Source organism: Microtus pennsylvanicus, chromosome 7, assembly GCF_037038515.1.
Source record: "Microtus pennsylvanicus isolate mMicPen1 chromosome 7, mMicPen1.hap1, whole genome shotgun sequence".
NCBI lineage: Eukaryota > Metazoa > Chordata > Mammalia > Rodentia > Cricetidae > Microtus > Microtus pennsylvanicus.
In genome coordinates, this window is record NC_134585.1 from 27,606,991 (window position 1) to 27,634,243 (window position 27,253).

The following is a 27,253-nucleotide window of genomic DNA, read 5'->3' on the forward strand; positions in this document are numbered from 1 at the left end:
GTCTTTGTTGCCCTTCCTGAAGGCGGAACCAAAATCTGTTGACTGGAATTCTCAGAACCCAGACACCGGGGGCTCCAGTGGTGCTGCCGACACTGGAAGCATGTGGCTTCTGTGAGCTTTCCTGCAGACTCACATACTTGAATTGCTTTCTTGTAGAAAATCAGAAATGCTAAAGTCCAGCTGCTTTCAGGCTGACTCTAGGAGCCTCCAGCACTATCTGTCAATACTGAAGAGCTGGCCACTTGCTAGTTTATGGCATGGCCCTAAGTTAGCCTTTCGCGCCTCTACTGTCCCTCCCTCCCTCCCCTCCCCGCCTTGTTTGGGTCTCCACAAAACTCCTCAACTCTTGTCCCCCTAGCATACCGAGTCATGATAGTTGCATATCAAGTCCATGGAGGCAGACCAACGTATTCTGAACAGCAAAATGAAATACACTAGAAAAAATACAAAATCAGAAAAGAACCTGAGCCTCGGAAAGGAAGATTAAGAGTTCTTTCACAATGGTGTATTGTAATGGTATTATTCTAGCGCCCTGTCTGTCCAAGTCGAGAAGCGGCTATGGCTTGCCCTTCGGTGCGATTGCTGCCCAGTTCCTGATCTCTGGTCTTAGACTGTATTGTTTGCTTCCTCTCTGCTTTCGTCTGGATTCTTAGAACGACTCGGCTAATAGTATGCATTCTCTCAAAAACCCTCCGACCGCGGATGGTAAGGTTTGAGAGGGCGGATGAAGCAGCTTCCCAGTTGTTCGTTTGGATCAGCACGTGTCTTTTTGAAAAAGAAAAGAAAAAACAAAACAAAACAGTACCAAAAGTCTGCACTTTTCCCTGGAAAGTGACAGAATCACTGGCATAGAACTCTCAGAGAAGCTCAAAACAGCTACGGTGATGACGGCCACGGCAGCCTCTGCGCATACGGCAGGCTCCATGGCACACGTGGAGTTCTGAGCATTTGCGTACGTGTGTTCTGCCCCAATCCCCTCCGTGCCACGTCACGAGCAGAAAATACCCCAGCCCGAGGCCAGGCCTTACTATGAATAGTTAGAGGATCTGTGAAACTGCTCCCGCATCCAGCCTTTCCCATAATGGAGCAGAAGGTTGATGTGGGAAACTCCGGCTCTCCGTCACAGCCCCCTTTCCTGCTGATAGGGAGGGAGACAGGGGCCCCTGAGCCCACCCCCCACACCCCCTCGTGTGGAACAGCCTCCCCAGCCCTCGGCAACATGTCTTGAGAGAGCAAACTGCAAAGGTACTTGAGTGGACATGTTGTTCCCATCTTCGCCATGTGTTTTTCATTCCCGTTCTGGTTACTTTTGGCTCTCATTACGGAGCTTGGTTAAGGTAACGTGGTTGCAATTGCTTTTAGACATCAAAAATGGATAGTGATTTGTCTGGGGTGGGCTAATGAGGATGCTACGTGGCTAAGACAGAAAGCACATTGCCTTTCTAGAGATCTGGAAAATTCCTTTCTTCCTTCTTCCTTGTGGGAACGGAATCTGTTTGTAAAAGAGCCCGGGGAGCTCTGGCTAACGCAGATGGTAAAACTCAGCCTCCAGTGGAGGAAGAGCCGGAGACCACAAAGTGTGTGGCCATAAGGCTGCTGCACTGGAAGCAGCTGCCTTTGGACCAGAGAGCAAGATGCAAAGATAAACATTCTTACTCCTGCAAAAATAGGGTGGCTTGCTAAAAAAGAAAGCCATAAAAAGAGATGATAATAATAATAATAAAAATAAAATAATAGGCCACTTATTAGTTTAAAAAAAATCCTGAAATAGTGTTAGGAGTAAAACTTCTATTGTGTGGTGAGTAAGAGAGCTCAGCAGGTAAACACACCACTCGCTATCAAGGCTGATGGCTTAAGTTCTCTCCCAGAGACCCAGTGGTGAAGGGAGAAAACTGACTCTTAGAAGTTGTCCTCTGACCTGACCTCCACATGTCCACATCCATGTGCAGCTGAGACAGAGAGGCAGAGAGACAGAGACAGAGAGACAGACAGACAGAGACTGTTTTCTTCTGGTACCAATGCCAGAAGTCTTATCTCTCTGCTCCCCCCCCCCATTCCTCAACAGTGCAGATAATTGTATTCATATGGTGCAATTATTAAAGCATTGTTAGGTCATATAAAATAAGCTCTTGACATCTTCAAGAGGTTCCCCAATAAGCAAAGGTGACCCGCCTTTCTGTTGGTGCCATCTTGCCTTTGGTGGTGATCTCCGTACTGTTGACTAGTCCTCATATCTGAGTATTACTGCTAGCCTCAATCCTGCAGCAAAATCTAGAATATCCACATTGCTCTGGGGGCAAAGTCAAGGATGGGAAGGAAGAGTCATCCCCAAAGACCTGGTCCTAGATCACACTGCTTAGATGAGACTCAAAGAAAACACCCTGTGCGGTGGTTTGAAAGAAAATGGCCCCCAAAGGGAGTGGCACTATTAGTAGGTGTGGTCTTGTTAGAGAAAGCTGTCACTGTGGGTGTGGACTTTGAGGTCTCCCGTGCTCAAGCTGTGCCCAGTGTGACATGTTCTTCACTTCCTGCTGCCTGCAGATCAAGAAGTAGGTCTCTGAGCTTCTTCTCCAGAACCATTCATGCCTGCATGCCGCCATGTCCCACCATGAGGCTAATGGACTAAACCTCTGAAACTATAAGCCATCCCAATTAAGTGTTTTCCTTTATAAGAATTGCGTGGTCATAGTGTCTTTTCACAGCAATAGAAACCCTAACTAAGACACCCTTCTTGATCCCAGAGTTACTACTGTGGTATACTGCTGGATTCCTAGGTGCTTTGAGTTGCAGGGGAGTAAAGAAATGAGAAAGTTAATGTCTTGACAGAGTGGCCTGCATGGCACGTTTGCTATGACTTCCTTCTTAGCTGATAGACGTGGGCTGGTGGTACAAATGCCAACATGAAACCGGACATCCTTTGATGATTTTGGAATGCCGCCCAATGAATCCATTCACAGTATTCTGGTCAAGACAATGACCTTCTTCATCAATCACACAATGAGAATGAGATTAACTTAGACCGTGTCAGGTGGTGACACTTCAAACCGCAGGCAGCCTTTAATTTTGACATCTTGGATCTGAAACGTCATCCAGCCACAGCTTTGCAAACAAAATAATAAGAAAACTAGTTTTTGTTTTCTGTAGTTGGTCTGTAGGTTATGTCTCATCGAGAGCTATAATCCTGAAGTCAAAAGAAAACCAAAACAAAGGAAATCATAAATCAGAAGAAGATATTTATTTACCTTTCTGTAATCCCTTGTTTCCATCTCTATTTCATTTCTCCAATGCGTTGCCATATCTGAAAAAAAAGAAAAGCCTTTTCCCATGAACCTCTGCTCTTCACAGCATAAGCCGCTTGCTCTACACGTAGGAAAGCCAGAAAGTAGAAGGCAAGCAATCCATACCATCTTCACTACAGTAGACAGGAGCCTCTTGAAAACCCAGATCAAAAAAGGCAAACCTGTTGTAATCCCGAGCTAACCAGTAGTTCCCCTGTGACTTGCCCTCTGATGTGCATGCACTGCAGAATAGTTGACGTGTTGAGGAACCTGCAGCAGGAATCTGGGAGGGTGGCCTCCATTGGAATTCCTCTCTGGCTGCATTGCCCTCACATTGGGAACTACAGGATCCCAAGAGGGACAAAAGGCTAAAGGAAGTAAAAATACTATCAATATTAATTCCAGGGGAGAACTAGCATAGTGTGGAAGCCAAGACATTTTTTTTCTTGTTAAATCAAAGAAATAAATGGAGAAAATGAAACCCCAGGACAAGGAGTCCCCAAGAACAAGGACTCCTCTTATGAGCTCAGTACACACTGTGCTTCCCACTCCACTGATACCCTTCAACTTGGCAATTCTGACTTCAATGGAATGATGTTGATTTGGGATGAATTTGTCTTCTTGATGAGAGCTGGGTTTATTTTCTTCCCTCAGGCATTTGGCTTTCTGTAGGACATATATCCACAGGGGATTGGTTCCAGACCTCCGGGATACATGGCCCCTCAAGGGCATTGGATGGTGTCATGTTTGCACATAAACCATACACATCTGCACATAGACTACCTCCAGGCATATCTGGCATAATGCCCACATATCACGTCATATGTGCAATGTGGTATAATACTCTTCATGTAGCAAATTCAAGATTTGCTTTCTGGAGCATTCCAGAATGCTGCTTTGACCTTTTCTTATGCCTGGTTGGTTGAATCCTTAGATGAAGAACTCACAATTACGAAAAGCCAACTGTAACTGTGATCAGTCTACTCCAACCCTGCCACTCAATTCGCTAGGGATTGCCTGCTACCCTTTGAAGCCACACCCCTAACTTCCAGCAAAGCAGGGTGCCACTATAGAGCCATTATCACTAGTGCCAAATCAAGTCCATGAAGACTCTGTCCTGTGCCTATGAAGAACTGCTATTCCCTCGGCTAGTGACAAGCTCATGTTGATAGATGGATGGAAGCAATATTCACTTTATTTCCACCAGAGAGCCTTGTTCCCGGGAGGTCTGGAATAGATGGAATCTTACTCTAATCTGTACCTCTCCCTTAGTCTGGCTAAGGCGTCGAATATGCCCCCACCCCCAAAACTCATTTGCTGAAACCCTAATCTTCAACAACTCAGGACGGAGCCTCATTTGTTGATAGGGTCGGTACGCCAGGTCATGGTGGCTCATGCCTTTAATACCAGCAAAGGCAGGTGGATCTCTGAGTTTGAGGCTAACCTGGTCTACAGAGTAAGTTCCAGGATAGCAAGGGCTTTACAGAGAAAGTCTCAAAAACAAACAAACAAACAAACAAAATAGAGTTGTTACAAATGCAATCAGTTAAGACAAAAGAACAGCATGCAGTCCAATTCAGTATGATGTGTGTCCTGATAAAAAGGAGGATGGTCGAACAGGGAGACGGTGTGTGGACGTGAAAACCGAAATCAGGGTGATGAGTCTACCAGTCAAGGGAAGCCAGCAATGACTAACAACTCACCAGGAACTAGGTGAGAATCAAGGGATGGATTTTTATCTGTGGCATTCAAATGAGACAATCCTATTGGCACTTTGATCATAGATGTTTAGTCTCTAGAACTATAAGAAAATGAATCCGTGCGTTAAGTCACCCACTCTTGCTGTGGCAGGTGGATTGTCTTAAAAAACGGGGACTGAATCCAAGCACTTAAACCTGCTCTGGAAGCATTGGTCAGTGCATTCTGGATTCCCCTCCTCTGATTACTGTGTGTTGCTGGGCTATCGGTGTGGGAAAAGAAAACAACCCTTTTCTCTAGCCTCATGTTCTGCAGATGAAGCTTGTAAGTCAGACTAAGAAAACAGACGGCCAGGAGAAAAGACACAGAGCTGTGTTTGCTGAGGATTTATTTTCTTCCCCAGAGATGTTCATAGCAGAATGGAAAGCCAGAGAGGCGGCCAGACCCTGGAGTTCATAGTCCGCTTTTAACAAACAACGATGAATGTATGAATTGTTTTTCTCTTTCCTTTTTTAAACAAAGGAAAAAGGTGTTGGGCTTCTGGGTGAATTGTGGGAGGGGAAGTTGGTGGAAGAGAAATATGTTGTACAGACCCACCATGGTGCCTTGAGGGCTGTTCTGATCCTGGAAGGTGGGCAGGGCCTCAAAGGGAAATTCATGTCTTGTTTTACCCAGATGGGGAGCAGGGATGGGAGAACTGTTCTTTCTGCTTTGACTGTTTCTCAGATGCCTTAGGCTCAAAATAACTGTTACACCGGAGTGGGGGTGCCACTGGGGGTGGTACGTCCTGGTTTTTTTTGGTGGCCTTTTGCAGATCTGTATTCACGCCTTCCCAGTGTACAGAGACAGGGAAGCCTGCTGTGTAGGTGTGAGCCATAAAATGAACAAGACACCTCTCCATAAAGATTATGCCAGAGACTTTGGTGTGGGGAAGGGGGAGAAGATAGGCAATACGTGGCTCAGTGCACCTGAGAAGGGTTCCACAAACAGATCCAGCTCTCCACAGTTCCCACTTCAGCCGGTTATAGAAGACACTGAGTCAGAGATGTGTTTCTTGGCGTGGCTAACCTGGGCCAGTGCACAGCATGGGCCGTGTCCTCACTGAAGCGTGTGCTCTGTCAGGGTGTCTCCTCCATGGAACCACTCAGGTGTACGGACAGCTGTGTTCTGAAAGACTTTGCTTTATTTTCTTTTCGCTTTGGTTTGTCTCTTGGTTCTATTTTAGGAATATCTTTTCAGCTGGTTCATCTCCCTCACATATTCTGGTAGTATTTTTTTCTTTTTCACAGATGCAATTTCTGTTCTTCTCATTCTGTTAGGGTATGTTGCACTGCCTGACGTGAAACACCTTTGGTCTCTATTTGAAACCATTACCAAATTGCACGACTGACAAGCAATTAAATTAATTTTTACTTTGTATTAGCACATGTTGAAAAAATATGATAGATTTCATTATGGCATTTCCACGGGGCTTTTCGTATAGTTCATACAGCTTTCATCATAATCACCCACCATTACCCTCTGAGGTTCCCTTCTGCTCTTGCTGATCCCCCTCCACCTCTCTCCGAGTCCTTCTCAACATTCGTGTCTTATTATCTGTTTGTCTGTTTGTTTTCAGGCATTCCGATGTAGTTTACTAGGGCCGATTACAGTGTTGCGGTTGAGAAATTATTCACAGAATTACAGGTTCCTTGTCAGCGCATACACCACTGGAGAAAATCTCTTTCCCTTTTCAAACCACCATTAAGTGTCTATAGATACTAGGGGTAGAAGAGGCCTCCTGAGCCCCTTCCCCCATAGCTATTCTCAATTGCCTATAGGTCCTGGGGATGGAGGGTCCAAGGACCTAGGGTGACAGGTACAACCTTACATGGGTCTTGCCAGTATCTCAAGTGCTGTGAGACCAAGGCTGTAAGAGCCAGGACACATTCTGAAGATAGTATTCTATTCATTTTCCCCCTTCCCTGGCCTCTGGCATGCTTCCCACCGGTCTTCCATGATGTTTCCTGAGCCTTGGAGGAGTGATATAGAGATCCCATCTGTGGCTGAGCATTCAACGGTTTCTTAATCTCAGCACCTTAACCATGCATAAGTCTTGGCCGTTATTGTTGCCCACTACACAAAGGAGCATCCCTTCCCAAAGATGATGGTAGCACTAATCTATGGGTGTGTACACATGGTTCTTGGGTAGTCATTTGATGGGATCACTGTGTCTATTTAGCAAAGCAAAGGCAGTAGCTTTTCTACTAGGGCCTATGATTTCCCCAGCCATAGGCTTTAGACGAGGTTTACAGAACCAGACACAGATTCCCTCCTGTAGAAGAGGCCTCAGACCCAATCAGAGGATTAGTTACTCCTACCGGAGATTTGTCACTATGTCACCAGTGGGTACTTCTCACCCGGTCCCCCAGCAGCACAGTATGCAGACTCCATAGCCAAGTAAGGTGTTTGATGACAGTTCTCCCCGAAGAGCCTTGGTAGCACCCTCTGGCACTATGTGAACTAGCCAACAGGGTGGAAGCTTCCATTCTGGTTCCAGCTTGTTTTCTCTGTCCTGCAATCAAAGCGTGAAGTATCTTCAGCAATAGGGTCTCACTATCTAGTTCCTGTGGGCACCAAGCCACTATTACAAATGCCACTGTACAGGGTGTTCTCGTAAGTGGACAGACATTCTGCTCTCACGCATGTAGACACTAAGGCTCTCAAATAACACGGCCTTTGTGTCTATTGGAACCTACATGTGTCTCCTCTCCCTCCTGCATGCTCCACTCTACTCCTAGGCAAATGATGCTGTTTTTCGGATGAGATTTTCTTGTGATTTATTTTGTTGTTGCTGCTCTAGGGATGGAAGGAAAAGTGATCTCTCTCTCTCTCTCTCTCTCTCTCTCTCTCCCAAACATGTGCAAACTTTTGCTCCTTATCATTATCCCCAAAATAATCTAGTGTATCAGTATTGTATAGCATTTGTGTTGTATTAGGTGTTATAAACCATCTAGGGATTATTTAAAGTATATGCAATGACACCCCTTGGTTATATCGCAAATACTCCACCATTTTATATAAGAGAGTCAACCATGTTCAGATTTTGGTGTCCTGGAGTAACTCCTGGAGCCAGTCCCCACTGTGACTCCGAGGGATGACTATGTACACACGCACACCACAATAGCTTACACTATTGTGACAGATGACATGTCCCAGAGTCAACAAGGGAGTCAACAAGCTGGAAGCCAAAGGGAGCCTGCGCCTGAGAACAAGGAAAAAGGAGAAGTCGCCTTGACGAGGACGGGCAGGCTCAGGACACAGTTTCCACTCGCAGCTAAAGATAAGAAAAACCTGATGGAAAGGCCTAGAAATGTCAGGCAGGGTAGGTCAGGCTTTGCTCTATCCAGGCCCTGATTGGAGGGCACTCACAAAACAAAAGCTAAACTGCTTTGTTCCTTGTTGGGGTTCGGTGCTAAACCAGACCATAAATTATTTCTCTCCACCAGATCCCAACATAAACTGTCTCTCTGGATTGGCATGGAGGTTATTATGTTTGAATTTTAAATGCTTCCCCAGAGGTTCAGGTGTTGAAATTTTGGTCCCCAGCTGAAGGCACTTTTGGAAAAAAGTGAAACCTTTAGAAGTTTGGCCTCACGGAAGGAGATTGGGCAGCTGGCAAGTGCCCACGAATGGCTCATTGAAGTTCCAATCTCTTCCTCCCTTCCCCCTATATTTAGCCCCCCTTTCCCTCTTAGCTTCCTGGCCACCATGAGGTGAGCAGCCTCCTTGTCCATATGCATCTGCCATGGTCTTCTGTCTCACCACAGAGCCCAAGCAGCATATGACCATAGACTGAAGCTTTGGAAACCCCAAGTCAAAACAGACAGACTTCTCCATTTAAGTCCATTCTCTCTGTCGTTTGGTCTCTGTTTCAGGAAGATGATTAGCACAAACGTCAGTCTCATCTAAAACTCCTGAATAAGGTTGGCCAAATAGCTTAATACTTAGTAAACTACTCAGGTCAACATATAAAACTAAGCACTGTGCCCATATTTCCATAACTTTCTATACACGCTCTCCCCCCCACTATCTTAACCACTGTTCAGTGTCTGCTATCAGCCACACTGTGTACTTGCACCAGCTGGAGGACCATCTCAGGGACTCCTTCATCTTCTAAAAATGGAAAGCTGTTTCCAGTTCAACTTCCACCGCCCCTCCATCCTACCCACCTCCATCCTACCCAATGCCCCCAGGCAGTTTCTGGAACTTACTGCTCTTCCTGTCTGCACGTCTCTGACTGCTTTGTGGATTTGTACTTTTGTGGCTGGCTCATTGCATTTAACACACTGTCTTTCATTTCTACTTAGTGTATGTCAGAAGTTCCTTCCTTTTTAGGACTATACAATGTTTTATTGTGTGCGTCGTTCCACTGAATACGCCATAGTTTGCTCATTCATTCCTCTATCTATGGCTACTTCAGTTAGATGCACCTCTCGGCCAGCGTGTGGACTTTCTACGAGACTGGATACAGATCTTGCTTTTCAGTCTTCTTGATACACTTCTAGAAGTAGGACACACCTTCCAGATCTTAGTTCTGACCACATCTTCCTGGAGTTTTACCTTTACTCAGCTAGTTCCCTCTCTTCTTGTCCTACTGCAAGGGGTTGGGGAAGATTAATTCATCACGGTGGCACTGTAAGCATGAGTCACGTAATAAATAACAGGTTCCTTCTCAACAGCTTCCTCCTGGGCTCCCTCCCCCTCTCCTGGAAGATTTCTGTATGCCACCGTACACACACTCCGGGGGAACGCTGTGGGAGCCTGCCTTTTCATTGCGATCATTCTAGAGACGGAACTCAAAACCTTATACGTGCTTAGCAATTTCTCTACCCTGGGCCCTACGAGTTCTGAATGTCAGAATGACCCCAACTTCTGATATTATGCTCACATCATTCATTCCAAATGTGAGGACTCTGGATGAATCAGAAATAAAGGACTTCACTTAAAACCAGGAATAAGAGACAAGAGTCACTGGACTGTTTGGAAAGGGTTAATGAGACAGAAACCTTGTACCCTCCAGTTTATCGTCTGAAAAATTACCTCCAAATGGGACAGTACTGATATTGATACTTCTTCTAAAGTTATACTTTCTTCCAAGTAACACTTTTAAACTAGCCCAGAGATAATACAAGACGCGTACACTAATATCCTCGAAATTTTTGGGCATTTTAGGATGGACTGGGTGTCAGCCTGACTCCATTCGGGTTCAGGTTTTAAACTGAGATTAGAGAACGTGGCTGTAGGCATCTCAGGGAGAAAGGGCACCGTGTGGCTTCCTTTCATGCCTTGAGTGTTTGCTCCTGGTCTTGTTCCCCTTTCCCCTTTAAGTTTCATGAAAATTCAGTACACAGCCATAGGTTTAAGGTCAAGATGGTGGAGATTCAGCAAATGATTAAAGAGACCTGGAGCAACCATCAGCACCTTCTAAGTATGGGTCCTGTGGCTTCTCTTGTGAGTTGGATTTACTGTGGTGTGTGGCTTCCTAAAAAAGCTAGCATGTGGGGTTGGGGATTTAGCTCAGTGGTAGAGGCTTGCCCAAGGCTCTGGGCTCAGTCCTCAGCTGGAGGGTGGAGGAGGGTGCACACAAAACCTAGCAGGCTTCTATCACATAGCCCTCTCTCCTTTCCACCATTGGCCACAGCTGTGGCTGCCTCTGATTAGCTCTTGAGCAACTGTGAAGGCAAATCCAGAAGCGCCAAGCATCTCATTGCTCCTTGCCTGACATCCTACAGTACTTTTTCCCCACCTCTGTGGACCTTCTGACTGCCAGCACGACAGAACACAAGCTGATACAAGAAGACATGCATACCACACACTTCCCTCTGGAGCCTGAGCCAAGAATCCTTCTTGCCTGAGAAACACAGGCCAGTGTTGGTTTTGGACACCACCACCAACTAGCAGTACAATGCGTGACCTGTTTTCTCAGAGATTAGCAATCAAAATAGACTTCAAAAGGTTTCACCCTAATAGACCTGCTGGCAGATAGCTCACCAAGGAGCTATATCGGAGCAGGTCCTGCTGGGGGACTGGTACAGTTGAGGTGGTTGAGGAAAAGAGGCATGCTATTAAAACAGACCCACATGCAGGGTAACCCTCCCTCAGCATGGAGAGCAGCCACACATCCACCAGATGCAGAGAAAGTGCTTCACTCTGCTGATATGAGGGCCTGTCTGGAACACAGTCCCGGCACAGACTGTGAAGGGAGAAAGGCTAAGGAAGCCAGGAGGTGGAGGAGTTGCCGATGAAGTCACCCAGGGTTTAGCCTTCCCGTCTTCTCTTCCAGCTGGCCAGCTGCCTGGCCCCACCCTGATTACAGTTGAGAGATAAAACTGTCAGTCTATCCTCCCACTTTTAATCCCGTTCTGGTTCCTACCCAGGTTACCAAGTTCCCTCCGTCCAGCCCTGGACTTCGGGTTCTGCCTTCTTTCCAATTGCAGACCTTGCTTGCAGCTCCACCCAGGTGCAAATGGTGACAGATCTGAGTCACTGTGATCCCCGATCTCTGTAACACCTCTCCATTCCAGTAATGTGATGTAGACCCTGTCTAGGAACCAGGCACGTGCCAACTTGTTCTCCTGGCTGAGACACTGGGGTAGGTCCAGCCCCCAGCCACGGCTTGGGTGTCTGCTGCCATGGGAAAGTGTTCCCCATATTTTTTCCATCTAGCCCACACAAATGCCTCAGGGACCCCAGGAGAGTTAAAAAAAAAAAATCTGGCCTTTGAGGCAGCCTCGTGGTGAGTTTTTTTTTTTTAAAGAAGGTTGGCAAGTTTTGAGGGAGCATGGGGAACAGGGGTTCAAGAGGCCTAGTGAGAGTAGACAGAAGTTTTTTTCAAGAGATTTATTTATTTATTATGTATACAATGGTCTGCCTGCATGTGTCCCTGCAGACAGAAGTTGGCACCAGATCTTATTACAGGTGGTTGAGAGCCACCATATGGTTGCTGGGAATTGAACTCAGGACCTCTGGAAGAGCAGTCAATGCTCTTAACCACTGAGCCATCTCTCCAGCCCCTCGTGATGAGTTTTATACCCACTTCTCTGCCTTTTTTCCAGACAGAGAATCTAGACGGCCCAGGGACGGTAGGATCATTTAGGCTCTGCCGTTTTGGCCCCGTGGTGAGGCAATGTATCAAAGCAGGGATAATACACTAGAGCCAGCTCACTCCCTGGCTGAGAAGAAAAAGATAAGAGGAGAAAGAGAGATCACTCCACTCCTCTTTAAGGATACACCCTCAGTGACCTGGAGACCTCTCACTATGCCTCACCCCCAGTTTTCTGTGGGCTTAGACAGCCACAGTCAAGAAAGGTGCGGACCTTCTGACCCTGTCTACACTGGTCAGTGTTTTCTATTCACAACTTGAGTCTCTCAATCCAAGTGAATGTGTCATAGGCAGGTAGTGTTGAAAGGGAGGTGTGAGGGCTTCTGCCCAAGGACTATCAGAAATACAGGAAGAGGGATGAGGAGGCCTCGTGAAGCTATGACCGAGCTGGTGATGTAGGATCATACGGCTGCCTGCACAGTGACCTATGCTCACACTGTTAGGGAGGAGAGATTCTAAGGGGTCCTGTGGTGGGGAGAGGGATTCCTTGCTTTATTTTATATGTTCTCAGTTGCACAGACAGGGGTTTTAAAAATAATCGACAGACAATTAATGTGATCTTTGCAGAAAGACGTGCATTCCGATGCAGTTCCCTGACATGAAAAGAGGGGTCATTTGCAGAATGGGGACTTCCTGGAAGCCGCCCTGAACAAAGTTCTCCGGGGTTGAATAGAGCTGTGGTGAGCAGTGTCAGGAACGGGCAGGCAGAGCAAGTCGAGACTTCCCACCTGTGACTTTCCTGCAGCGTCACTCTTTGAAGCGACTACAAATGCTATGACCTGGCGGTCACTTCCCTTAATGCAGGAAGAATTGCTCCCAAGCCCAGGTATGCTGCCAAGTAGGCTTTTCAAATAAGCTTGTTTGCAAGGTCGGTCTCAGGGCAAAGTCCGGATCACGACAGTGCGGGAGTGGGAATCGGCCCTGACTGCTTTGGTCCAGGCAGGTGATGTGATGTACTTCACAGCGTTTGCAACCTTATACTTGGTTCAGGTATTCAGGAAACCTGAGCTCAGTTCAGTAAATATGACCAAATTGCAGAGTGATGTGAACACAGAAATGTCCCAGTCCTTCCTGTGAGAGGCCCACATTCTTTCCTTCTGCTGATACGCGCAAGGGATAGATGAGGCATGATCTAACGTGGCACATGCGCATGTCTTTCACAGCGCTTCTGCCTGGAGTTACTGCGTGTAGTCTTTCTATGCGGTTAGGGTTGGAGTTCTGGGTAATAGAGGAGAGAGGACAGGGAAAAGATAGACATTCCAAGAAACTCATTCTGATAACTGGGGGTGTAGCCCAGAGAGAGAGAGAGAGAGAGAGAGAGAGAGAGAGAGAGAGAGAGAGAGAGAGAGAGAGAGAGAGAGAGAGAGAGAGAGAGAGAGTTTAGCACTTTCAAGGTCCTGGTACAAATATAATACTGATATGTAAATTAAAAAAAAACTCTCTCTTAAAACACTCTCACTTCTCTGGGTGAATTACCGTCTTTCAGTCCCTGGCCTGGTAACTGGCCAAGCATATTCTTAGGAAAAGAAAACCTCCAGAGTGTTCTTCCTCTACTTTAAACCTGACCTACTACAGAAGTACAAGGTACCCACAGCAACACAAGGAAGCAGACAGTGATCTAATAAGGCGGGGAGAGTTCATCCCAAGGCCATGAAGCCAGAAAACCAGACCACCTCAAGGATATAAGCAAAATGTAGAATTTCAGATTGTGGAAAGATGGCGAAGGCAGCGGGGGCGGGAGGGTAGCAGCGTGGAGTACAGTCTGACCGCTTGCTGGCTGTCTCAGGTGTCTGACAGTTAATTGCACTGCAGCTCCCTGGATCTGTCCCAGGAGGGAGATAACCAAACCACTACAACTGTACAAAATCGCCAGCGTCTTTCCCTTGCGGAAGATTCCAAAAATATTTGTACAGTTACTACAGCCTGAGCGTCATGTATTTCTTTATTTGTAGTTTTCCGGCAAATATTGCTACAGAAGATGTTGAACGTCACACAATTCCGAAAATGTATTCCTGGCTTTCCAACAGGCAAAAATACCCAGCTCAGTGATGTGAAGAGAAACGTGGCTGTTCTAGAAAACTCTGCCATGACTCCCAGGCCCAATTTTAAAGTGTCCTCCAAATAGGTAGAAAATTGTCCTCAATTTTCTTACTGGGTGAACTTAAAACATATATAGCTAACTTTCTCCCGGTGCAGAATTATCCACAAGAGTCTTTCTAGAAGTGTTCCAATTGAAACCCACCCACAATTGGATTAAAGGAAAGACAGAGAAATCAGGTGGTCTCTTCTCATGAGGTAAAAAGAGAGCCACTGTTCCCTTTGCTTCACAGGTGAGGTGAGGAAAAGTAGAAGGACGTTCCCAAGTCCCAAACACCCCTACTGCTCTACTCGGACCTTATATATCCTCCCCAAACCCCAAACCGGATTGGAGCTCAGTAGAAACTGTGTGCTAAGCATATATAAAATCTGGGTTGGATCCCCGAACTTAAAACAGACAAACAATAACAACCAATCCCTGGTTCCCAAAGGGTGACTAAGGATGTCCTTGATGGTGATTGGGGATCCCAGATCCTGAGGGTTTTACTCCTTGGCCTTGAGGTGAATGGCTTTTTGTTCTTGTTGTTGTTGTTTGGTTTTTCGAGACTTGGTTTCTCTGTAGCTTTGGAGCCTGTCCTGGAGCTAGCTTTTGTAGACTAGGCTGGCCTTGAACTCACAGAGATCCACCCACCTCTGCCCTCTGAGTGCTGGGATTAAAAGCGTGCGCCACCACCACCTGGTGAGAGGAACGGCTATATCACATCATGCTGGCATAAAGCCTCAGCACAGGCCCATGCAACCGAGCCAAATTAATGGTCCCTGTTGTGACAGAAAGCTCCCGTAGCCCCACAGATTCTGGTTCTGAGTTTAGCCCCCTCCTTCCTGTAGCCAGGCTGGCACGAAGCAATGCTCGGACAGACCATTCAGATGGTCTGCCAATGAGAAGAAGAGAGAGAGAGATCTCAAAGTTACAAGGCCGACTCGCCAAATCACTCCACACAGGGAAACAGTTTTGGTGTGGCTTAAGTAAACATCCCAGGAACAAGAGGCGCATGAGATTGTCCCCTTTCAGAGATGCAGGGAAGGAGGGTGAGAGGCCACATGTGCAAGCATTTCAAGGTGTCCTGACCCGGGCACGGGAGAGTGAAACAGCCAGAGAAGACAAGCCGAAAGAAAGGCGGATAATTCTCTCCGAGAGCAGAGAACAGAGGGGTCTCAAACACGCGGCTCATGCTTGTGAGTTTTGTTTCCCTTTAAGAGCTCAAATGAGAAGCGAGAAGCACATGTTTTCAGGGTCCGCACCAGGGAAGTTCTCATGAGTAAGAGTTCAATATTTGGCAACATTCGCTGACAGGCCTGAACTGCGATGCCAGCGTCTGTGTTTTCAGTTTTTCTTTTTTTCCTTGCCCTTGGTGGTTGAGCCAGCCAAGCAGAGCCCTTCTCGGTTGTGCTATCAAAGCCACAGTGGAAACTTGCGTCCAGCGTTCCAAGCGAGCTCTAACCACCCATGGAAAACTCAGAATCATAGAGTCATTTGTGGGTTTGGCTGGGAGTCAGACGTGTTTTGAGGCTTCAAACACTGACTGTTTGCATCGATTAAATATGTTTGTGAAAAGAGGAGAGAGAGAGAGAGAGAGAGAGAGAGAGAGAGAGAGAGAGAGAGAGAGAGGAAACAGGATATGGAAACTGCATCCCAGAGAGCCAAGCATCTTCCTTCTAACCAGAGCCTGAAAGGAGACCAGGGGTATGTGGCAGCCTTTGCTGGGACACTGAGCTTCTCTTGGGAGTCTCAGGCAAATGAACAGAGTATGGGTTCTAGGAGTGGGAGATGGCTCCCAAAGGCTCCTCCCCTTCATTGGAGGAAGCCTTTGGGAGTCCTTGTTTGCATAAGCTCTGAGAAGACTGGTGCCCTGTCAACTGTTTGGTTTTCCTGCTGAGCAAGGCCATCGTGCTTTCTGGAAAGCGTGTAGAACCTGCTGAACCACCACCACACCAGGGTCTGGTTCTATGTCACCTAGACACATGCAAACACCTGCCTTCGGCTTCCCAGGTGGAGAGAGCGTGGTGTTTGATCGTTCCCAGTTGCCTGTCCCCGCTTTCTGATCCTAGACACTTATTCACCTTCCAACCACATGAGGCAATCGGAAGATGAGCTCTGAATCAAGGCTGAATCATCCAAGCAGCTTCCTGCTCGGGGTTGAGTGGGGATGTCTACGTGGGAGAAATCACTCTTCAGTGGGACAAATGTGCTCTTAAAGTTATCCAGTGCCGGTGGCCATATGGAGAGGTCTGTCTCCCGGCTCTGTTTCATGTGTTCCCCTTCTTCCTAGTGATTAGGTCCTCCTGGTCTCCATAGAGTGGCCACCATCGGAGGAAGGGGACCCCATCTACTCCTCACAGGTGAGCCTGCAGCCAGCCTCTCTCACTAGCTGACTTGCCACCAGGTGGTAGCATCCACCTGCCCCAGGTACTCAGTCTTCAGGCTGGTGCAGGCCAATGCAAGGTCAGCATTTGGATCACTCTGCTCCGAGACCAAACCTTTTGACGTTGTGACGTTGCTATGCTGTTTTCCCGTGACAGAGGACGTAACACATGAGATTGGGTTTTGGTGTTGCTAACAGTGGTCTGTTCTGTCTTTGGTCTCCCTCCCTCCCTCCCATCCTCTTCCAGAGATTGACAGGGAATCGCAGTAACCTCAGCCAGGCAGTTGGAATTCCAAGGAGCTGTTTCACTCAAAGTGCCTTCAGGGTCACCTGGAGGGCTGCTTCCCTAAGGACTTGCCCTTTCACACATTCCCTGTGCATCCTGGCCAAGCTGGCCACAGGTTTCAAGACACGCAGCTAGGAGCTCATTCCCCTCAGCTGTGTGGCCCCAAGGTCCAGAGTGTTGGCTAGTGACCGAATTCCAGGCCAAGAATTCAATAACCTATCGTTTGCCTTCATTGTGGCTTGGTTCTGCTTACGGAATTAGATTGTCTCTCAGTTTCTTTTTCTTTGACCAACTAGCCTGTTATCTAGAGCAGAGTTTTTTTCTCTCCAGAGGAAAATCTTCCATTTATAGAAAGGAACTGAGCCTTAATCTCCTTCCTGGTGAGAAGACGGTGGTTTCCTTCTCATCACACCTTTGCCGTTGCATAAAAGTCAACATTTACTGGAGACCTACTGTGTGCTATAATGTTTGGTCCTAGGTTGTTTACATGCAGGACCTCTAAAGACTAAGGGCTTCCACAATAACTCTTTAAAATAGATATTAGTTAGGCCATATTAGAAATAAGTAAATTGAGGGCTAGGAAGTCTCAGGGTTTACCTGAGGTCACAGATCTCATCATAGGTAGGGCACTCAGGTACAGGCCTGTATTCAGGGCTCTATTCTTCCATAGTAGAATTTATATTTCTCAGAATGTTTTATCCAATGCGCTATAAAAAGTCATTAATTTAAAAAATGAGAGATTGTCCCAAGCTATCTTTCAGTGACTGGTCCGTTCGTGCATCCAGATTACATGATAATTTTTATTTTTAAATAGTTTATTCTTTGAGTTGTTGATATGAGTAGATGATATTAAAACCAGAAATTGTAATTGTCTAACCTTCCTGTTTCCTGAAAGTCCCCCGACCCTCTAATTCTTTCCTTAAATGAACACGTGCTACTTTCAGCATAAGAACATTTAACTAATACATTTTTTTAACGGCTCATACATTTGGGTTTCTTGAATGTCACAGGAAACAAGTAAAAATACCCAATAAAACAGTCTCCTTTCCCTCCTGGCCCAAGCCCCAGCCTCCCAGGCCTAGTCACAAACAAGGCTGTATTGTTTCCCCTCTCTTTGTTCATGAAGGCAAATGATTGGTTACAATCTAGGAAATATTCCCTACCTTTATTTTTCTTGGTTGCTGTATCTCGGAGATCATGCCAAATCAGTAAATATACTTACCACATTTTTAACAGCTACGCTCATAAATAATTTGGAAACGTATCATGCTGTGTTTAACAAGTCCCCTGCTGGCAGACACTTGATCTGGCCCAGGATTTTGCTGTCACAAACAGTTCTTCAGGGACTGCTCTTTGGTTCACATCATTTTGCCTAGGAGAAAGTACACACAAGGTAGGTAGGTAGGGAAAACCTAGAAACGGCCAACAGTGTGCGCACTTTTAACTTAAAGACATTTTTCATCATGAGGTTCTTCAAGCATTGTGAGGGGAAACGAGAGATATGATGAATTCTCAACATTCACTCTCGAGCTTCAGTGACTCTAAAAGCCCACAGGTGAAACCGTTTCACATGTACATCTTAGCTCCATCTACTTCCTCTGCCTCGATTTATCCCGAACCAGCCCTGGCATGTTACTTCTTTTGGGAACATTTCTGAAAAGTAAGGGAGTTTTGAAGAGGAAAAACATATGTATATGTAATTTCATATAAAAATAAACCACTACCAGGTGGTGGTGGTGCATGCCTTTGATCCCAGCACTTGGGAGGCATAGGCACAGGTGGATCTCTGTGAGTTCAAAGCCACCCTGGTCTATAAAGTGAGTTCCAGGACAGGCTTCAAAGCCAGACAGAGAAATACTGTCTCGGAAAACAAACAAACAAAAAAACCTTACTAACTTATTATAATATCATCAAATAACCTGTCAATGCCAAAATTTCCCAAATTGGTTCATAAAAAAGTTCTTCTTTTAATAGTTTGTTCTACGATCAAAATCCAAACATAAGTGATGGTTGGTTGGTTGGGTTTGGGGGGAGTTGTTTTTTAGTCCGTTGGTTTCTCCCCCATCCCTCTTTTCTCAGCATTGTAGAAATGGGTAACCCTGTTTGAAAGACTGAATTTTCCTGACCATATGACTCTTGAGGTATTTCATACCTCTCTAATGTCGCAAGGGAAATATGAAAAAAAAATCACAGAACTTCTAATGAAGAAAGCACCAGCATAACAGAATCAGTGGGGCACAGCTCCTGCAGTTAGCAGAAGAAGCTTTATGTAACTTATTATGCCAGTAAGAATAAAACTAAATGCATAACTCTCAAAGTGTAAGCAAATAAAACAGAAGGAAGCAGGCGAGAATAAATGCAGAATTAGTGTTTCATTATTCTTTGAACTTGTATTTTAAAACTGACGCTCAAGACTCACCATCTGATACCTAGACGATTTTGCAATCTGTAGCTTTTACTTAGAGAGAGTAAATGTTAGTAGCCTCGGAGTGATTGGTCTGTCTACATACACTTTACTTGGAATCTAGGATCCAGCCTACCCAGACCATTAGAGGGAATTCACTTAGGGTATGCCTCACTTGGGAGATGGGAACAGGACTGGAATGGATCCCTGTGTCAAGTTCAGCTTACCCACCTCCTCAGAAGAAAGTGTTAACCTTGGGGAGTCCCCTGAGTGAGTGACAGGAGCTAAGAATTTCTGATCCTTTACTTGGCTTGCATGGCCTTGCTGTCTCATAGACACCAGTGCAAATCTCAGCTGGTATAAAAATCATTCACCTCATCTAGAGCAAAAGTCACATAACCGAGATAATTAACTTTACCTAAAGGGACTGAGCATCCTGGGCGAGGCCAGATGGAGCAAGTGCTGAGTAAGGGACAGGTCACGTGACACCCTCACCTCTCACGTCCCGAGAGTCCACCATGCAGACTCCCTGGTGATACCAATCAGGAAGTGTCAACCAGGAGAAAGCCATCACACAGCTGTCCCTGCCTTCTCTGAAAAACGTGCTACCCTGAGCCCCCCTCGAGCGATGAGAATAACATGCCCACCCACAAAACCCTCTACTATTGTGATGGTTCTTCGGTCGATTTGACTGGGTTTAGAATCCCCTAGGAGACACACCTCTAGAGGACTCTGAGGATGGTTCCAGAGAGGTTTAAAGGAGGGGAAAGACTGACCCCCAAAGGTGGACAGCACCCCTTAAGAGCTGATTTCTCAGACCGGATGAAAAGGGGAAAGTAAACCAGGCACCCTCTCTCATCTCTCTCTGCTTCCTGACTGAGAAGGCAAATGACCAACCGACAGCACATTCTCACAGTGGCCATGCCATCTCAGTGACACCCGGCTGTATCCCTCCATAAACCCTGCACTCAAATGTCACAGCACTGAGCCGTGACTAACTCAGGCCTTCATTGTCCCTCCATGTGCCCATCTGCCACCGTGTCTGCTTGTGGGCCCGCTCAAGAGCAGATGCTGCCTTTCCTAGGCACGGGGATACCGATGCCTCCCACCTCCTTGATGGCCATTGCTTCCTGCCCCTATTAAGGGCCAACTCTGCTCAGAGAACCTTGGCTTTGAGTGTGAGGGACACATTAAGACCTCCATTTGCCTTCTGCCCTGATGGAGCCACTAAATGTCAACAGTTCTCTAACCCTGAGCGTTGGGCATAGAACCTTCTCTCAGTCAGCTCCTTAGTGAAACAGACTTATTAAGGATTCTTTAGATCATTGGTTGGGTTCATTCCCACATGGTCAGTTATCTGCAAAGCAAGGTCCAGAAGACCACCATGTCAAGGCATGTCCTGTGCATAACACCGTTCCTCTCCCAAATCTCCAAATGGCCCACCCATGTTTGCACCAGGCTGTGACCAGGCTCAGACCCAGAAACCCAGAAGAGGGTCCTGGTGAGAGACCCATGTCATTTCTCCCTTGGGTGGCAGCGGGCCCAGCCTTCTGCATCGCACCACCACTGGCCCCTGGAACCAAGGCCAGGGTTCAGGGAGGCTTTACTCTGTGCGCGAAACACCGGGAAGCAAGGAAGAACGTTAAGTCAAACAAAGGGTCTGCAGCAGCTGCAGCAGGGAAACACGCGAGCGACAACAGGCGATCATCGAGGGGCGCTCGCCACCGCGCCCTGCTCCCTTGGCCCGCGCGCCTAGCCCGCCGCCCCGGCGCGTCTGTCCTTATATGGTCAAATGACTCGGCGGGGGTTCTCGAGGGCGGGAGCGGCGCGGGCTGCACTCCGCCTGCTGAGCCGCCGCCACCACACCGCGCCACAGTCCGCTGGGTGCCCTAGACCCCGGCCCTGCTGCGGGCGAGCACTCCTTCCGCCGCCCAGGCCACAGTCTGGCCTGGTACACAAGATAGTCACCAGACAGCTGCCCTAGCACGCGTGGAGAGACACCGGTAGCCAGCGTAGCCCGACCGCGGGGCGGAGACCCAGGAGACCGGAGCAGGGCTGTGCAGACCGCACCGGGATAGGGACCCCGAAACGGAGAGAGGACAGAACCTGACGGTAGGAGAGCTCTGTTTGGCAGAGGACACCCGGGATGGGGACCTAAAACAGAGAGGACAGATCCGGGGAGAGGAGAGCCTAGCTGGGCAGGGGACACCCAGATGGGGGCTCGAAATGAAGGGGAGGGTTCTAGGAGGGGAGGGGGCGAGTCTTGGAGACGGTGCACCGGAAACATGGGAGAAGAAGGGGAGTCTTGAAGGGGAGACAACAGAAACGGGGAGCTGATCTACGGGAAGACACCTCCAGGAAGAGCGGATGCGGGCCAGAGAGGACCAGATCCATGAGTGCTAGGGATCCGAGCATAGGAGAGCTTAACTTGGGAATGGTGGGGAAGAGACCATTGGTGTCCAGTGGACGAGCTGCAGCCCTAGGGGGGTGGGTCGCCTCCAGGTGGTGGGAGACGGTGAACCGCCTACCGGCGACCCCCCGGGGACGAAGTGGAACTGGTCTGTGAAGTCTGTGTAAGGGAGGTGACAGGCTGGCCAACACGTGGATGTCCAGGCATTTCCCTTGGGAAGAAGTGGGAGTTTGCCTGTGACCACACATCTTGACTCATCCACAAAATTAAAACCTGAGACATAGGGTTAAAAAGGAAGTAATACTTTTAAATGAAAAGAATTCTAACCGATAGATTGCAGTCTCGTGATGTCTTGTAGAAAGAAACTCTTCAATGCCCTTTCTGGTTTTAAAAGAAGAATTAGCCGTATTTGCTCGGTAGTTTTCGGGTGTGTCTCTGGAACTCAATGAAGTAGGCATTTTATGGAATATACAGCCCTCTTCGGCAGAACCTACTTGTGGCATGCACTTTCTTACACGCATTTTGGAAGTAATGAGCTACAATTTGGGCTTATGGTCAAGAGAGTGTCTTAAAAACACCATTCTGGATGTGTCTCATGTGCTGCTACCCTGCTTGTATGGATATTTTGCAGTAATGTAGTAGGTGTGTGTGTGTGTGTGTGTGTGTGTGTGTGTGTGTATTGTTCTTGTTGGTTGAGATAAAGCCTCCCTCTGTAGCCAGGAAAGCCTGGAATTTACCATGCCATCCCAGGTGACCTCAAACTGGTGCCTATCCTCCTGCCTCAGCCTGCAAAGTGTTGCAATTGCAGGAGTGACCTAGACATCCTGCAGCTACGGTGATCTAGGACCTTCCCCCCAATCACCCCCCACAAAGAAAAATTTGCCTGAAATCTTAGAGTCTGTGAATTCTTAACCCAATAACTAAAGGTTAATAGAACCAAACTTTAAAACGCTTATTTTTCTCACTCTTTTTTCAGATTCAGCTCTCTCCTAGTTTTTAACAGAATAGTGTATAAGCATTGACGGCCCCTGTTCTGGCTTTTTGTTTTTTGTTCTGCCTCTTTGCTGTCCAGCCTCACAGATACAACATGGATGGGTGTAGAAGGTTTGACTGGCAGATAGATGCACCTGGAACAGAACCAAGATGCCAGAGTTAGCACTGGGACCTCTCAGCCCGCATGGCCTTGCCTAAGCCACAAAATCTATTGGTTCCTCAGTTTCCTCCCATAGAATTCAATAACAAGGGAGCTTTCCTGGCAAGGTTGATCTATCTATCTATCTATCTATCTATCTATCTATCTATCTATCTATCTATCTTACCTATCTCTTACTATATATACATATATATACATACACACACATATATACATACATAAACATATACACATATGTATTTGTGTATATGTTCATTGTATTATGCACATTTTATGCAAAGGATATGTAGATTTTATAGCCTCTTGTTTACAGAGAAAGAAACTGAAACAGAATGATTAAAGTAACCTTGCTGTCCAAAGTTTCCCAGCCTGTAGATGGTGGCCCCGAGAGCTACCTCTAGAGAGCTTGACAGCTGAGTTCTGACCTCTACTCTGTATTGGGCCACACTGTATCAGTATTTTCTTGAGGCCCTGTGCTGTATGTTTTGACCTAAAATTGTTAAATGCCTTCAATACTGATCAGTATTTTAACTGTAGAGAGAAATGCCCAATAGGACATAGTAAAAAAAAAAAAAAAAGAGTTCAGGAGGCCAACAGGTCTGGCTTCTACCCCTGTTCTGCATGGAGGGCTTGGTACCTAGCATCTGACACACCATGTCTGAGTCACTGTTCTGTGGCTGAGAAGAGACACCATGGCCAAGGCAACTCTTATAAAAGAAAGCATTTACCTGAGGACTGGCTTACAGTTTCAGAGGCGTAGTTCACGCTCATCAAGGCCAGGGAGCAAGGCAGCACACAGGCAGACTGATGCTGGAGAAGCAGCTGAGAGTTCTCCATCATGAGCTGCAGGTAGCAGGGAGAAAGAGAGTCTAGGCCTGGCGTGGGCTTTTGAAACCTCCAAACCTACCCTTAGTGATATACTTCCTCCAACAAGACAAAACCTTCTAATCCTTCTAATTCTTTCAGAGAATTCCACTCCCTGGTGACCAAGCACTCAGACATACGAGTCTACAATGATCATTCTCAATTAGACCAGCACACAGCGGCTTCCCCATTTGTGAACAGCTGTAGTGTGGGTATGACTTTTCCCTAAGATTTATGTTGAAATCTTGATTACCCTTGGGTAAATGTTGGGAGGCAGGGAGTGGAGTCTAAGGGTTAGAAAGATGGTTCAGCAGTTAAGAGTACTTAGAGAGCCGGGCGGTGGTGGCACATGCCTTTAACCCAGCACTCGGGGGGCAGAGGCAGGCGGATCTCTGTGAGTTCGAGGCCAGCCTGGTCTACAAGAGCTAGTTCCAGGACAGGAACCAAAAAGCTACGGAGAAACCCTGTCTCGAAAATCAAAAAAAAAAAAAGAGTACTTAGAGAGGATCTGAGTTTGACACGCAACTCATAACTCCTTGGAACTTGGATCCTACACCTTTTCCTGGCTACCATGGGTACCTACACACATGCATACAGACACATACACGCTATGTAAAAAATAAAAACAAAAGAATATAAGAGAGGGGTCCTAATGAGCAGAAGGCCCACCCTCGAGAGAGACAGTGGTACCCATCTCTTTCCGTCTCTGCTCATCAGTCTGTGAGCTCACTCTCTCTACATCCCCTGTGAGGCTTCTGAATTTCCAGATCCATGAATTAAGGAGCATCTGAACACAAAGCTGCAGCATTTAGGATGTTGGGAAGTGTCTTTGGAACCAGCAAATACAGCTTGTCGTACAACCAAGACTGTCAGTCAAAGAGCACATAGACCCGGGCTTGCTGCAACTTTTGGAGCCAGTTAAGTTAGGCAATCGGTGAATGAGTGGAAGGAAGTATGCCAGCCTCTCTTGATGGAGCCCTGATATGGAACACCGAGGCAGAACCACAAGAGAGAAGGGCTACCACGCAGAGGAAGAGGGCAGTTGTTCCTGGAGTGGGGGAGGCTAAAGGAAAAGGCAGCGGAGGTCTGCATAAGGAGGTGGAGCCAGGACTCAGAGGCCAGATAGATGAAGACCAAGCTGCTAGGGATTTGTACCTCGGAGAGAGAACGATTGGCTTTCACTCTGTAGGTGCAGAGCTGACAGCATCAGTCTCTTGTTCTCACCCTCGAATGCAGTGGTAGAGCCATCGGGTGGGATCTCCCACCATCTGGAAGGCTTGTGAAGTTGAAGCAGCTTGCCCTTCCGGGCCTCACCAGGCTGTCTGTGGAGACCGAATGGGCATGTTTTGAGAATGGATTGTTGTGATGGGATCTTAAACAGTGACTTGGCCATAGAGTCAGGCCGGGGCTGCTTGGCAGCGTGCCTTTGTTCTCAGCTCCTCGGTGCCTAACACGGTCCAGGGACATCTCGGCTACTCAGTACATTCTTTTCACTGGATTGAAAATGTCAGAAGCATATTTCTTTTAAAAAATATAGCTATTCTGTATTGGTGGGCTTCAGATCAGAAATTTGACGTTTATTGACTTTCATTACTGAATAATCCAAGGATCATTCAGAAGACAGCATCCCTTTTAAACACAAAATATATCTTAAAATTCTCTGAGACAAGGCAAGATTTTGTTTTCATTTTCATTTTTCAAAAGTTCCTAGTGTATATGGCACACAGTGACTCACCTTTCTGTCTGCCCTTAGGTGCGGTACCCAAGGAGGGGCTGGTTAAATGAATTAATAAACATACACTTTGTAATCTAAAGTGTTTGCCATCCAGTTATACAGAGGTTGATCTCAAGTGAATTCTAGGTAGCTTGTTCTATTTTCAGACACATTTAGACACACAGGTATCATTAGAACGGATACCTGTCCCTTTTACCAGAATCTCGACTTAAACTAAGTCAGCTTGATTAGACTAACCTAGACCAGAGAGCACAGTGTTGAACGAGCTGAGTTTGCCCGTCAGTGTCGCCATCCAGGGAAGACAAATCACACCAGAGCAGACGTCCTCTGACTGGGTGCTGGTGTAAGAGCCCCCGTGCCTCTGGGCTGAGGTGGAATAACATGGATTACAAACACAGCATCCGTCAGGGGGTTTTCTGATCTCTGCAGCCCAAGTCTGGATCTGTCCATTTTTCTCAAGGCCTGGGAGTGTCTCCTGGCTGGCTTTTTGCTTCTTGACCTACTCAGGTGGTAGCCTGAACTATGCAGCTGTGTATTGGCTGCATTCAGAGTCCAAACACCACAAGAAAGTTCTCCCTCCTGTGGAAGCAGCAAATTGTCTGGAAGGAGGGATAAAAATTGGTGTTGAAGAGGAAACATAAAGACCTGGAGATCTTAATGCTGTCAGATGCCAAACCACGGTGACTTTTGGGTAGATTATACATAGAAAACCTTTTTCTACCTTTGCACTCTTGACCTTTGCCCACATTTCTACAAGATACTTTTTTTTAAAAAAAAGTATTTATTTATTTATTTTATGCCCATGAGCATTTTAGCCAGATGTATGTTTGTGTACTGCATCCATGCCTGATGCCCAAGAAGGTCAGAAGAGGGCATCAGATCTCCTGGGGCTGGAATTACAGACAATTGTGAAATTCCATGTGGGTGCTGGGAATCAAACCCAGGTCCTCTGCAAGAGCAGCAAGACCTCTTATCCACTGAGTAAATTCTCTAACTAAGACAGTTTGTTAATTTGCCCAGCTATTCAATTTTCTCATTTGTTCTACACTTATTTACAAAGGCTCTGTGTGTGCTCCCTGCTGGGGAGGTCTCCATGACATGCAATGCTCCCTGCCCAATACTGCATTCTTACAAAGACCTCACAGCTAACTGGCCAACTTCGTATTTTTTATTAGCGAACTGTGCTGAATTGCTTCGTAGCATTGAGATTTCCTTCCTAAATCTCTGGTAACAATTAAAGGTCAGCATGGTAAGAGCCAGATCTAGTAGCCCCAGCCTGCAATCCCAGCTCTCTAGAGTCACAGGCATGAGGAATATATATTTAAGGTCAGTCTGGCTTGCCTAGCAAGACCCTGTACTTTCATGAGTGAACACATGAAAGAATGAAGGAAGGAATATCAACTGTGTCTCAAACTGGCTGATTGCAGTTGCTTCTACATGTGTTGTGTGTGTGTGTGTGTGTGTGTGTGTGTGTGTGTGTTTGTGTGTCTCCAGAAGGGTCACAGGTTTCACTCTAGATATGGCTGATTGAGGAAAACCACAAACAGTAAGGTTAATATACATGAAACATGGTTGGCATCCCTTGGGATTTGAATGGGCCCGTGGGGGAGGTAGTAAAAATAAACAGAGAAAAGAAGTATTGAGAAGTATTGCCTCTTGGGCACTCTCACCAACTCTAGCCTTGTGTGGTGACCTACCTTATTTCACAAGGATTGGCCTGAAACTCGAAGACCTGGGCCAGTAGGCCCAAAACAGGCTTTATAGCATCCTAGCCCCCGCCTTGGAAATCTTTCTCAATTAAGCAGAAAAGCAAGAGAGGAT

The 27,253-nt window shown here is 46.8% G+C and overlaps 1 protein-coding gene across 2 annotated transcripts in view; it reads left to right on the top strand.

The window, feature by feature from the left end:
- The window catches only part of Fhl2 (four and a half LIM domains 2), a 177,164-nt gene that overhangs the window by 109,462 nt on the left and 40,449 nt on the right, over nt 1-27,253 (top strand). Inside the window, exon 1 of one of the 2 annotated variants that reach the window (XM_075980269.1) lies at nt 21,061-21,382. The exons of the other annotated variant lie outside the window; for it this stretch is intronic. The gene's annotated coding sequence lies outside the window, so the exon portion shown is untranslated. Of the gene's footprint in view, nt 1-21,060; nt 21,383-27,253 lie in introns of those variants that run through there. 2 annotated transcript variants of the gene reach the window in all.